At 51.7% G+C, this 10,755-nt stretch overlaps 1 protein-coding gene across 1 annotated transcript in view; it reads left to right on the plus strand.

Moving 5' to 3' along the window:
* Positions 1–10,755, plus strand: part of LOC112117294 (zinc finger protein 271-like) — a 40,135-nt gene that overhangs the window by 9,659 nt on the left and 19,721 nt on the right. The gene's annotated exons all lie outside the window — the stretch shown is intronic.

A 10,755-nucleotide genomic window follows, 5' to 3' on the forward strand; every position in this document is an offset into this window, starting at 1 on the left:
GGGTAATACGCTCTTCTACTGCACCTGACTCACTGGATTCCCTAATTCCCCAAAACTGATTGTCTGACATCACAGGTCTGGGGGGAGCTACAGCTTTGACTTCCTCTGAAGTCTGCTCAAGGAATGCCCTCTCAGGTACCAGGCCTCCAGCCATCACCTCTCTGTGGGCAGGGACATAGGAGCCTCTGCATCTCGACCAAGGTTTGAGGCTTGCAGTCCCCTCACCCTTCATTGCGTTCACTGGCCTAAAGTCCAGCCCCTGTGCTTTGCTTCTCTCCAAGGGCTGTGACCAGTGTGTGTGTGTGTCGGATGTGGGAATTTTGGTAATATTTCTGTTATTCCAATACATGCGTCAGCTGCCCTCTGTATTTGGTGTTGCTGTGCTCTGAGTGTGAAGAGCTGTGGCAGGGTGATACAAATGGCTCATTAAAGGACTGACTGTGAATAACCCATATCAGTGGAAGACCTTACAGAGACAACAGAAACCCCCAGGACTGGACACTTGACACCTATCAACAGGAGGCTCCCAGCTTGTCTGGGTGGAGCGCACGTGAACTCAGCGTGTTTTGAGGAGCAGGAAGAACTGGGCTTCCAGAGACAGGGAGCTTTCCTGGAACGTAGGCTGGGTCTACACTACGGACCTTACAGCGGCACAACTGTACTGCTGCTGCTGCACTCCTGTGTAGCCGCTCTTTGCATAATTAACTCACCCCCAACGAGTGGCGGTAGCTACGTCTGCGGGAGACACTCTCATGCCAACGTAGCACTGTCCGCACCAGCGCTTTTGTCGGTGAAATTTATGTCAGTCAGGGTGTACTTTTTTTCACACCCCTGACAGACAAAAGTGCTAGTGTAGACGAAGCCTAAGAGAAAGGGACAGACACAGGGAAAGGACACCAAGGCCTTGGCTACACTGGCAATTCACAGCACTGCACTTGCTGCGCTCAGAGGTGTGAAAAAACACCCCCCCTGAGCGCAGTGAGTGCAGCGCTGTAAAGCGCCAGTGTAATCAGCGCCTGCAGCGCTGCACGCTCCCTCGCAGCGCTGCAAGCTATTCCCCTCGGAGAGGTGGAGTACTTGCAGCGCTGCGAGAGAGCTCTCGCAGCGCTGGCGGCGCGACTACACTCGCGCTTCACAGCGCTGCTGCGGCAGCGCTGTGAATCCACAAGTGTAGCCAAGGCCCTAGATGATTGGTACAGCAGCATGACTCAAGAGCATTGCCCAGTATGGATTATGTATTAATCTTTGCTTCTCTGTGCTAACCTAAGGACTTGCTGATGCTGCGTTCCAGTTGACTAGGGCTGTGTCTACACTACAGCCTATGTCGGCATAATTTATGTCGCTGAGGGGTGTGAATAAACCCGCCTTCTCCTGAGTAATGTAAGTTACAATGACCTAAGCGCTCGTGTGGTTTTGCTGCTTGTGGAAGTAGTTTTTTTTATGCCGACGGGAGAGCTTTCTCCCCTCGGCATAGAGCATCTTCATCAGCTATAGCCCTGCACGTATAGACATAGCCTAAGAAACCCTACTCTTTTTGAAAAGGCTGCCGGGTATCACTGCAGATACTTGCTGGGTACTTTAATCCCTGAAGAGTGTAGCAGTCTCTGACCAGGAGTCTATCTCAGCTGGACTTGCTGGGCACAGCTCATGGCGTAAGCCAGGAGAGCTGGAGCCCAGAGGCTCAGTCTCGGAGGCCTTGAGGCTGCATGGCTGACCCTGAGGGAAGAGTGGGGCCCTCGGGGATTTGGCACACTGAAGGGGTTCCTCTAAGAGACTGTTTAAAAGCGGAGGTATAGGACAGACCTGGAGGATCCATGACAGTTGGTGGCAGCTGGTGGGATTCTGAATGCAACAGGAGGATTTTGCAATAAGTGACTTGTAGCAATGAAAACAAGACTAGTCAAAGGAAAGAGGAAGAAAATGGAGTATATCCACCTCCTTAAGAAGAGCATCACAGAGCTGTGCGGTGGGAAAGGGTTAAGTATCGAGAAGTTACACAAGGCTCAGCCGATTGCATGGCTGGAGAAGGATGATCGAATCAAGGTCTAAACCCAGGTGGGATTTCGAGAGAGTCCCAGGGCCACAGAGGCACCTGCAGCAGCAGCAGGGGGACATCCTGACGATCCGGTTCCCCCTTTGCTAGAGCTGAAGCAGTGGGAGTTGGAGCGGAAAGCAAAGGAGCTTCAGATGGAGGAACAGAGACTAGCAGACTGCAAAAGGCAGCAAGAGAAAAAAGGGAAAGATGAGGAGGAGCAGAGGAAAAACCAGGAAGAGCAGCCTCCCCTCAGCTCAACCCACTCTTTAGTGTCAGGCACTTGGTTGTGGTTATAATAAACCAACTAGAAGTGTATTTAACTCATCTTAAGGCAAAGATCCAAACTAAAGGCAAGTAAGGGGATTGGAAACACAAGGTTCTGGATAAAAGAAAAATATAAAACTCAGTCTATAGCCTACACTTATTACCCAGTTCCGTTCCAGTCTAATAATGTATTCCTCCCCCACTGGTCAGGCCTTACCGCACTTGTCCGGTCCAGAGAGCTGGGATCCGCTTTTCATGAGACACTCACACTGGCAATGTGGCCTCTGTAATGGATAACACCTTGTGGCCGTTCTTCTCTTACAGAGTCCCAGGCTTTTGTCTCTTTTCATAATCGGGGTGGTTCATTGTTCAGCCTTTTCTTGGAGTTTGTGACAGAGTGCTGGGAATCAGCAACAGAACCTGCACTCTAGTCATTGTTTAACCCATTAGGCCCTGGGCAGGGCCTGATTAAGAGAGGAACTCCTGATTACCAGATCAGACTGGGACAGGGAAGCTAACAAGCTAATTAGCCCAGTAACGAGATTGGATAAAAGAGCATAGGGAGGAAGTGCAAGGGGGGAGAAGCAGCAGAGAGAGAGAGAAAAGGCTAGTAGGGCCTGATAAAAGGGAGTTGTCTGGAAGGAGACACTTTTCCCCTCCCTATTCCTTTGAGAAGGTGTAGTAAAGCTGGATAACATTGTGGCCATGTCTGTGCTATGAAATGTTGTCAACACAAGTTGGGTCGGCATACAGCTGCCGCATTTAGTACATCGTTTGTGCATGTGCACACTTGGCTCCTTTTGTCCCCTTGCGTATACTTACCAGAACTGCTTGTGTTGATTCACAGTGCGATGCACCATGGGTAGGTATCCTAGCAAGCAACCCGCCACCATTCAGCTCACTGTCTTTTGGGTAGTTTTGGCAATGCATGATGGGGCAGAACAGAGTTGCACGGGGTGACTGGGAGCCAGGGGTCAACTTCCTATAATGCAATGTTCTCCACCCCATAATATCTCTATCCCATAATTTTCACACGTATTTTCAATTTTCTATGACCTTGCGCTGGACTTGTGTTGCTCGGCCATCTCTCACAGAACTATGGAGCCTGTACAGCTCTGCTTCATTTTTCATGAGCCTTGCAAACACAGGACACACGATCCTCCAGTATTTGCAGAGCTGCAAGAACCAGCGTGGGGAACATGATGATTTCTTGGAGGACAGATTGCTGTGAGACACAGCTCAAACCAATTCATGATTGTTGGTTTCATTCACGGAGCAGCTGCAGACAATGGACCACTGCTTCTGGGCCTGAGAAACAAGTACTGACTGGTAGAATCACTTTGTAATGCAGGCTTGGAATAACAAGCAGTGCATGTTTCGCCAGGCCACATTCTGGGGTCTGTGTGCTAAGCTTGCCCCAGCCCTATATTGCCTCTATATAAATCCATGGATCTCATTAAGGGATATTGGCAAATCCCCCTGGACCCGAGCTCCAAGGAGAAGACCGCTTTTGTCACCCTAACTGGGCTGTATCAATTTACCTGGCTGCCCTTCGGACTTCATGGGGCACCAACCACCTTCCAGTGACTGAGGGGTTGCATAGTGAGCTAGATGGACCTATGGTCTGACCAGTATGAGTGTTTTTATGTAATGCTGATAGTGATCCTGAGGGTCCTGCCTACTCCTTCCTCCCCTGGTTCATGAAGCCACACACTGGTCACCTCGACAGCACCAAGGAGAGATTCAGCTCCAGGCGCAGCAGGGCAGAATGACAGGTGAATGTGCTTTTGGTAGATTGAAAGGGCCCTGGCCTTGTTTACTCACCAGATTGGATCTCAGTGTGAAAAATATCCCAATGGTTATAGCTGCCTGTTGTATCCTGCGTGATATCTGTGAAGCAAAGGGGAAAACTTGCCGCAGGGGTAGAGGACGGAGGTGGAGCGGCTGTCTGCTGAGTTGGATCAGCCAGACACAAGGGCTATCAGAGGAGCTCAGTGAGGAGCTACGGCTTAGGGAGGCTTTGAAAGAGCACTTCCATGGTGAGCCACAGGAATGTGCTGTGGTGCACTATGCTCAGCCCGGCGCTGCCGTTTGGGGGCCTGTGAGGAACTGTGTGGTGCTTGCTGCACATCTGTGCATATATAACTGCCAGTGCAGCTAATAACCTTGGGGTGCTTGCTGTACATTTTTGACGACTACAGTGTTTGCCACTGATCCTATGGATTGTGAGTGTACAAGACCATCACTTTCCCTGCCAAGTTTTATTCAGTTAGGAAAACAGCACCTAACAAACAATCTGCAGAACATAATAGGAAATGCATTTTCAACTTAAACATTTTTGGAACCTTAACAAATGAGGAAAAGGATCAGTGATGTCCACTGCAGTTACGCATAGGCTGACCTGTGAGAGGCACGGATGATGTACATGAAGCTGATTCCCCAGCTGTGGCGCGGTAGGGGTGTGTGGGCTGGCCCAGAGGCCACGTGGAATGCTGAGGGCGGGGAGGTAGGGAGGTGCTATGCTGCAGTTCTCCATCCACGGCAATGGCCGTTGAGCTTGGAGGTCCACAGGAGTCTGCAGCATCCACATTTGCTGACGGAGAAGCTCCATTATGCCTGGTGCATCTCCCACTCCTTTTCCAGCTGGGACTCTTGGGCCTGTCTCCTCTACGATCTTTCCTATTCCAGACTGTCTGCAGTATTCACCATCCCGGCCCTCTGCTCAAGGTCTGATGCAGCCCTGGCTTGCAGGATCTTGCAGAACTTGTCCTCCTGCATAGTCTTTTTTCCCCTCCTTATGTTGGTCAGATGTTCTGCTGGTGTGGAGGGGGAACCCCTAACAGGTAGCTATGTCCTGTTAAGTTGGGGGAATCATCACTGTAATGGGGGAAATAAATTTAAATACTTACCTGACATTCCTTCCTCTGCATCAGGCTCACCAGTGTTCGACTGCAGTGACTGGCTGGACTGTGGTCACGTCAAAAACAGGTCCTGGCTCACAGCACAGCTGGATCCGCTGGTAGTCTGTCCCTCATATTCCTCCTCCTCTTCCTTATCCGCCTTCTCCTTGCTGTTCATGGCAGGGGCCTGTGACTCATGGTCATCGGTGGTGCAGGGTCATCGGCGGTATCCAAAGTGGTGTGTGGGGTCTCTGACAAGTATGGCATGCAGCTCTTTCCATCAGATCTGCGGCTCAGCATCCAGGCGATTGTTGGCCTCCCTGCCCTTCTGGTGTGCCCGCCACAGTTGCTTGGCTTTCACGCAGCACTGCTGCTGGTTCCGGTCGTAGCCCTTCTCCTGCATCCCCCCAGCAATCTGCTTGTAGATGTTGATGTTTCTATGGCTGGTTTAGAGCTGTGCTTGCACAGCCGCTTCTCCGCACAGGCCCAGGAGATCCAATGTTTCCTGTCTACTCCAGGCAGGAGCATGTCTGCAGCATGTCGCTGGCACGGGCAACTGGGCAGTTGCACACAGCAGTGAAGAGCTGCTAGGTGTGCTCATCAAGCTGGACAACCAGGAAAAGGCATTTCAAAAATGTACGGGGATTTTAAAGGTGTGTGTTTGTGTGTGGGGGCTTCTGGTCTATGTGACCCCTGGGCAGTGGTGTTCACAACTGTGACCAGAGCGGTCAGTGTTGGGCATTGTGGGACAGTGGCTGGAGGACTGTTACGGTTGACATAAGTAACGTAGTGTCTACAATCATGCTGCATTGACCCATGGTAGTGAGGAGGAGTGGCCTCCCTCTGAGCAGGAGAGTGAGGGACCACAACACTCCCCCTGGTGGGCGGAGCTAAATTGGTCCTGCCCCCCTTGCCGGAAGTCCTGGGGTGGGACAGAAAGTATAAAAGGAGAGCCCCAGTGCTCATTTGGGACTGACGCACAGGAGGGAGCAGACTAACCAATCATTCCAGGGAGCTGGGCTCTCAACAGGATCCTGAACTAGGCCCCGAGTGGAGCTGCGGCCTGTGGTTAGAGGAGACAGACGAGTGCCCCGAGGAGCTGCCAGGACCACCATCAGACGAATGCCCTGAGGAGCTGTGAGGATTGCCGGCGGTTGAGTACCCCAAGGAGACAGAGGGCCTTTGAACTACAGAGCCCGACAGCCAGATTGCAGTGCAGAGGAACCAGACTGTGGTCCAGTTCTGCTGCCGGAGTGTGAGTCTGCATGTTGCGGTGGGATTCCCCGCTGTTGTGGAAAAATTCCCATGTGTTGTGTTTGGATCAGAACAGCCTGAGGCTCCTTTATTACAAGCATGCAGGGAGACACAGCCAAGCCTAGCTAGTCTCCCAAATAAAGAAACACAAAAGCTTATATAGCTTAAAACCACAATTAGTCAAGCACACTTCTTCATTAGTAATTTTCCCCAAAACAGAAAAACAACCCCTTATTAGGAATACAGAAGCACAAGCTTTCCTGTTGATTAACATGTTGTTCCTTTGTGGTTAACGGCTTTCCTAACATTTTGCTGTTACAGCTACATTTTACAAAACTGGCTATTTGCAGTTGCTTCACTTTGTATTTTTCCCACACTCCCCTCTTTCGCCCCTCTACCACGTACACAGCTCTCTTGACCAAAGTTTTAGGCCTCTCAAGTTTTCCTTCACACCGCTGACCCAGTAGCGGAACACTCCGCCTCTGTTAGGGCCCTGGGCTGGGACGCGGTGGAATCAGGTGGGCCCGCATCACCCTACTTCCTGCCACTCCACCCCTGGGGTGGCAGCCTCCCCACCTGAGGTCCAAGAGGCCTGTGTTCGTCTGCTGTGCGCCTCAGCCAGGATGCCAGACTCAAGACTGCTTTGTCTACTCTGCCCCAGCCAGAAGGTGCTGGGCTATAGACTGTTTGTTGCTCTGTCCCTCCCAGAGGGCTGGAGTTTCCCCTACAAACTGTGATTTGCAGTCTGCCTGTAGTGAGGCAGAGTGGCCTCCCTCCCCACTTGAGAGTGAGGGACCACTTGGTGGAGAATGTGGGCAACGCCCCACCCCTGAAACAAGGGGACTAGCCTAGCGCAACAGCAAATCAAATTCCCCCTTTGCTGGAAGATAAGACAGTGAACCTCCCCAACTAGGAAGGATGGAGGTTGAGAAACTCATCCAGTGGCTTTCCGAGAGATGACAGCAGCAGCATATGGCACAGCTCCAGCAGCAGCAGCAACTCCTGCAATAGCTTGGACGCTAGCAACAGCAACTGATCTCAGAGCTGAGGGCCCAACAACAATGGCAGTGCTTGCAACACCTAGCAGTTCCAATCCTGTGAAGGCAGGGACTCCACCCGACCCCGTGGGGCCTGTGCACCTGACAAAGGCAGGTCCCGAGGATGACCCAGAGGCCTTCCTCAGTTTCAACCGAGTCTGGACCGGGGAATCTCGGTCACATAAGCGGCCACCGGGCCAGGTGACAACCCTGATAGACGTAGATGGAATTTGGGTCTCCACCCTCATAGACTCCGGTTGTGGACAGACTCTGGTACGTCAGGACCTCATGAAACCCCCAGAGCCGCAGCTGGGCGTCATTAGGTTGCAGTGCATCCATGGGCACATGAAATCTTATCCTTGAGCCTGAGCCACCTTGACTGTGAGGGGAGAGATGAGGGTTATGACGGCGGGCCTGGCCTAACGGCTGGTCTACCCAGTCATTTTAGGTCGAGACTGGACTGGCTTTATGGAGGTCCTACGCACCGTGAGCTTTGAGTCCCAACAACCCAGGGTGGTGCTCGATGGAAAACTTCTCGAAGGGGCAGATGGAACACCCAAAGACCCCAACCCAGGCACCCCAGAAAACTCTGAGGCTGACTGGGACCCCCCCACCCCGATGATGGGGACGAGTCTAAGCTGCTCGCTGAGGGTGAGCCCCCCAGTTTAGGCACAGACTTTAGCTGTGACCAACGGGAGGACCCCACCCTGGGACAGGCCTATGAGCAGTTGGCTTATGTTGATGGAACGATTACAGACCCCCACCGAGCGACGCAATACCCACACTTCGAGTTGACCGGTGACCACCTCTGTTGGATTGATTGTGATTCCCAGACCCAGGACATCTGGACCCAACTGGGGTCAGACCCAACATTTCCCCGATGCCATCGACGGGCCGTCCTGCAGCTGGCCCATGTCATTCCCGCTGTGGGGCATCTGGGGCATGAGAAGACCCTAGCCCGGATCCTAATGCAGTTTTTCTGGCCAGGAGTGCACTGGGAGGTAAAGGATTTTTGTGACTTCTGTCCGGAGTGTCAACTCACAGCCCCATGGGGGTACCGAAGGCTCCCCTTGCCCCCCTGCCAGTGATTGGCACCCCTTTTGAGAGGATTGCATGGATCCTTATAGGGCCTCTCCCAAAAAGCACTGCAGGTTTTCAACATATCCTGGTTGTGCTCGACGATGCCACCTGTTTCCCAGAGGTGATCCCCCTTCGAAACATCATGGCAAAAATGCTGGCTGCAATGTTCCTGAGGATATTTTCCCAGGTAGGTCTCCCCCGGGAAGTCCTAAGAGACCAAGGCGCCAATTTCACCTCAAAGCTGTTCCGACAGGTCTGTGACCTGTTAGGAATAAAAAAGTTACAAACGTCCATGTACCACCCACAGACTGCCAGGTTGGTAGAACGCTTTCACTGAACCCTTAAAGAGATACTAAGAAGTTTCCACCAGAAGATCTTTGCCACTGGGACTAGCTTATCCCACACTAAGCATTAGAGAAGTTCCCCAGGCATCCACCAAGATTTCCGCGTTTGAACTATTGTATGGCCAGCAACCCTGGGGGCTATTAGACCTCATGCAAGAGAACTGGGAACGGACGTCATTGCCGTCACAAGGTCTCCTGCAGTATGTCCTGAAACTCTAGAGGGTTGGCCCACGTGGTGGATCTAGCGAAGGAAAACCTCCAGAATGCCCAAGCAGCTCCGGAACGTACTTACAACAGGGCGGCCCGCGGAAGAACCTTTGAGCCTGGTAAAAGGGTCCTCCTCTTATTATACTCCAAGGAGTTGAAACTCCAAGCACGGTGGTAAGGGCCCTATGAGGTTATTCACCAGATAGGGCCACGTATCAGAGGGGTAGCCGTGTTAGTCTGAATCTGTAAAAAGTAACAGAGGGTCCTGTGGCACCTTTAAGACTAACAGAAGTATTGGGAGCATAAGCTTTCGTGGGTAAGAACCTCACTTCTTCAGATGCAAGTAATGGAAATCTCCAGAGGCAGGTATAAATCAGTATGGAGATAACGAGGTTAGTTCAATCAGGGAGGGTGAGGTGCTCTGCTAGCAGTTGATGTGTGAACACCAAGGGAGGAGAAACTGCTTCTGTAGTTGGATAGCCATTCACAGTCTTTGTTTAATCCTGATCTGATGGTGTCAAATTTGCAAATGAACTGGAGCTCAGCAGTTTCTCTTTGGAGTCTGGTCCTGAAGTTTTTTTGCTGTAAGATGGCTACCTTTACATCTGCTATTGTGTGGCCAGGGAGGTTGAAGTGTTCTCCTACAGGTTTTTGTATATTGCCATTCCTGATATCTGACTTGTGTCCATTTATCCTCTTGCGTAGTGACTGTCCAGTTTGGCCAATGTACATAGCAGAGGGGCATTGCTGGCATATGATGGCATATATAACATTGGTGGACGTGCAGGTGAATGAGCCGGTGATGTTGTAGCTGATCTGGTTAGGTCCTGTGATGGTGTTGCTGGTGTAGATATGTTGGCAGATATGCCACATCGATGCCAACATCAGCATCTTGAATCTCAGTAAGGGATATGGGTTGCATATATGCTGCTGCCTATCTGGATGATGTGGTGATTAAATACTAGCCACCCGGAGGACTACCTTAACCAGGTCGCCGCCATCCTTAGGGCCTTACGTGCCGCTGGGCTGACCACAAATCCTCAAAAATGCAAAATAGTCTGGCAGGAGACTACCTATCTGGGGTATGCCCTGGGGCGAGGCCAGGTACACCCGTTGGTGGGGAAGGTCCAGGCTTTACAGGCCTACTGACCACAACAAAGAGGGCTGGTGGGCTATTACCCCTGGTTCATCCCCAATTTCGCCTCAGTTGCCACCCCACTAATAGAGCTCCTGAGAAAGGATAGCCCCCGACGTGTGCCCTGGACAGAAGAGTGTGACCAGGCCTTCAAAACCCTCAAAGAGCACCTATGCTGGGAGACAGTGTTATTCAGCCCCAACCTCACACAGGAGTTTATTTTGCAGACAGACGCCTCAGAGGTAGGACTGGGAGCTGTCCTCTCACAGGAAGGGGAGGCACATCCCATCCTGTATATCAGCTGCAAGCTGTTTACCTGAGAGAGGAACTACTTGGTCGTGGAGAAAGAGGCTCTTGCTGTCAAGTGGGACATGGATGTCTTAAGATACTACCTCCTAGGAGCCCCCTTCGTACTTGTGACCGACCATGCTCCCCTGAAGTACCTGAAAACATCAAGGAAACAAACCCCCGACTGATGCGCTGGTACCTCACCTTGCAT

The sequence above is a fragment of the Terrapene carolina genome, unplaced genomic scaffold (assembly GCF_002925995.2).
Source record: "Terrapene carolina triunguis isolate 2854851 unplaced genomic scaffold, T_m_triunguis-2.0 Scaffold33363, whole genome shotgun sequence".
NCBI lineage: Eukaryota > Metazoa > Chordata > Testudines > Emydidae > Terrapene > Terrapene triunguis.